The sequence below is a fragment of the Alligator sinensis genome, unplaced genomic scaffold (genome assembly GCF_000455745.1).
Source record: "Alligator sinensis unplaced genomic scaffold, ASM45574v1 scaffold388_2, whole genome shotgun sequence".
NCBI classification, from domain to species: domain Eukaryota; kingdom Metazoa; phylum Chordata; order Crocodylia; family Alligatoridae; genus Alligator; species Alligator sinensis.
In genome coordinates this window covers 1,383,581-1,387,029 of record NW_005842102.1, presented here as the reverse complement: position 1 = coordinate 1,387,029, position 3,449 = coordinate 1,383,581, and the positions used below count along the sequence as shown (strand labels likewise).

The window sequence follows — 3,449 nt, the reverse complement described above, 5'->3', positions numbered from 1 at the left end:
AGGCAGATGGCTAGGACTGATTTGTTGTGCCTTGCTCCTTGTGTAGGTTTTTATCCCTGTGCTCAGAGGACATAAAATACTGCCAGATCAGATCTCTTGAGTTGTCCAAGTTTTATACAAGGCAAAATGACTAAATAAGGGAACAGATAGGCGAGAATCAGGCCCCATAATTTCCCTTTTAAACAAGAATTTTACACACTTAACAGTCTGGGGCTTGATCCAGATTGGTGCTGAGTGCTCTGCCTTCAATTCAGTCTAGTACTTAATGCACCTGCATGCAGTCCCATGGAAAGGTAATCACCTGGCCCTGTGCCAGCTTTTTCAAATAATTGTACTAGGATGAGAAGTCTAATGGGGTCATCTACATTTATCTCAACATACTTTGAGTTTGTAGAATGTCATACATGACTGTCATATGTGGTCAATAATAGTAGCACAGGGGATTTTCTACAGAACTCCCATTTGGAAGCTTCTTCAACCATCTCTCTGATCTTCTGCCCAGTGTAGACTCTGCGATGCTGCTGCTTACCTGTCCTAGGGGATATATTGGGCACTTAAACACAGGCAGCAAGGCTGCTCGGACATGTTGTAATTAAAGTGCGTTGAAGCAGGCTCGATTAACTAGTCCAGGGGCAGGCAATTATTTTGGGCAGAGGGCCGCTTACTGAGTTTTGGCAAGCCATTGAGGGTCTGATGACAGGCAGCCCAGGGCAGATTAATATTAAATTTCTAAATTTTTTTAGGGGCCCCACAGGCCAGACAGAATGGCCTGGCGGGCCGCATTTTGCCCACCCCGATCCTAGTCTGTTGGAGTGTGGTAATTACTGCTCTCCAGCAGACTCCAGCATCTTCTGTATCAGTGACCCCACACTGAGAAATGGTGGCGGGGCTGCTTTAACTAAAACTCGTTTCAGCTTTAGTTAAAGCACTCCCACCACCATTTTTCAATGCAGGGATGCTAGTACACGAGACACTCTGGGTGCTTTAATTAGAGCAGCTCTCAGAGCCACTCTAATGAAAGTGCCCTCCCACTCCCAGAGCACTGTATAAAATCACCCATTGTTGCTGGAATCATGGCAGGTTGCACTGATGGCTCAAAAAGTGCTTAGAAGGAATGGAGAATTGGGAAGAAAAGAGTATGTCAAGTCAAAGGAGGAAGCTTGCTGCCTCATGTTTGTCTGTTGCTTCTGATGTTTAAAGTAAACTGAAAATAATTCTTTTGTACACAAGTAGGTTCTTGTCACCTAATTAAGGTAAGCCACCTGGAATCGGCTTCTGTTGGTTATTTTAAGCAAAAGGAAAGAGGGATTTGCTGTGTTTCTAATGAGTAAGGTAATTTATCTGTCCTGCAATAGTGTTGCAGAAATGTCAAGTAGATATACCGTAATTATCTGACATGGGAGTGAAAAACTAAGCCATATAAGTGGCATTCTAGCAAGAGTTAATGCAGAACCATAGCTCAGATACCACATTCAGCTTATTGATAGTTCCTAATGGCAGTAAACAAAGAGCAGACAGTATGTGACAGTAAATTTACTTGCTCTAGATGGTAGCTTTCAGCCTTTAGCAAAGGGCGACTGTGCTCCAGCGTTGTTAGTATGTAGCTGTCTCATGAATGCAAAATACCCGGACTGTGAGTCCGTGCCTGATTTCTACAGATTTAGTGTTGATGAGCGGTGTTGAAAAGCAAGCTGTTTTTTCCTTCAGGCTCTCTTCAGACATAGTCTCTGTTTCTTGCTGTAAAACATCAATAATGCATCATTCATACTGGGCTCTGTAGGAGGAGAAGACTGTTGGTGTGATAAATATCACAGAGGTTTGATATTTCAGCAAAACTGCTAATGATATTCACTAACAAAGGCTTATGATTTGCAGAAGTACTGCTGGGAAGGTCCTCCTGCCCGCTCTTTGATATAAATATATAAATAGCTCGTGTGTTTTAAGTTATTAAAATTCCAAGCTATTTAAAAATAAAGCAGGATCCTGTGGTTAGGGGACTAGACTAGAACCTGGGAGAACTTGAGGTGTGTACTGTACTGTAGATATATTGTACCTGATGGTGGCATGCTCAAACGCGCTGTTCCACCGGGGTTGCCTCCACCACCAGACCTAGGATAGCTGTATTGGAGCAGTCTGATTAGCACTGTCCCTCAGCTGTGTGATTTAGAGGGGTCTCCCAGCTGTGCTAATTAGCCTCCCCTTGGCACTATGCAAACAAGACTCTACGGCTTCAAGTCCAGCGTTACCCTGCATGGAGAGGTGCAGCGTGTTTGAGGGCACCACTGGCACAGTAAGTTGGTAGAGCTGTTGTTGACTGAGGGCCATTTTTAATCTTTATTTTTAAAGCATAGCCCCCAGTGACTTCAACTGGAGATGGACAAACCAATACCATTTTAAAATCTGACCCTTAGTCTGCTTGCTGTCTTACTTCCTTATCTAGAAAGTAGGAGTAACCACACTCCCCTTCCTCACAGCGGGTTTTGTGTATGAATTTATCACAATGTTGTGAGGCACTCAGCTGCTATGGGCATGGGGGGCCATGTAAGAGCTATAGGTGTGTATTTCCAAAGCACCTGGAAGATGAAACAGGGGTTTTAGTTTTAATGATGACTACATGTGACAGTGAATTGATTATGTGATGGCGGAGGCAGTCATGCACAACCCTTACACACCCAGGGTGTGGTGCACTGCTGCTACTACCCTCCTTCTGTGTGGGGATAACTCCATTGATTGAAATGGATTCACACCTGCGGAAAACCACAGTGAATTGTGCTTGCTTTCTCCTCCTTGTTTAGGGGAAATTCACCAGCAAAGTACCTGCACCCACCCCTCCTCTTCTACCTTCTCCCCACCCCGCCTCCCAACAAATCAAGGTGTGTGTTGTGTGCTAGGCTCCATCCTGGAGCCTCATGCTTGTGCTGTTTGAAAAGGTGCTGGGTTTGACTACTCTGAAAGCTATCCTTAACGTCTGCATAGATAGCATATTGTAAATGTGATGGCTGCTGCTCGGGAAAGGCAGCAGATCCAAAATGGCAGATGAGGCTGGCAGTGGCCTTGAAGCTTCTTGGTGAGAAGACGGGTTCCTTGCACTTCCTCTGGCCTGGTTTGGACCTCGGAGAGAAGTTCTGGCCGCCTTCTGTTTTTGAAGAGTCCTTTATGTGCCTGGCTGCATGAGCTCTGGTTGATCATAAGGGAACTGTCTGAAGAATCAGACAAAGGTTATCTTCTGTGAAACATGGATGTGGTTGGCAGTGAAGATTAAGCCAAGCTTGTTATTTTGTCACCTACGTTCTGCTTTGAGCGCATTTCTCACTCGCATCTGATGGACTCAGTAGTGCTGGTGAGACCCAGTAAATTGTGCAGAGGGATTCCTTCACCTTCATTCACATTTACTAGTATCTCACTCTGCAGATAATCCCACTTCTCTTGGAGCCACAGCCTACACAGGT

The 3,449-nt window shown here is 44.9% G+C and overlaps 1 protein-coding gene across 3 annotated transcripts in view; it reads left to right on the top strand.

Moving 5' to 3' along the window:
- FNBP1 (formin binding protein 1) overlaps positions 1 to 3,449 on the top strand; it is a 133,471-nt gene that overhangs the window by 61,292 nt on the left and 68,730 nt on the right. The gene's annotated exons all lie outside the window — the stretch shown is intronic.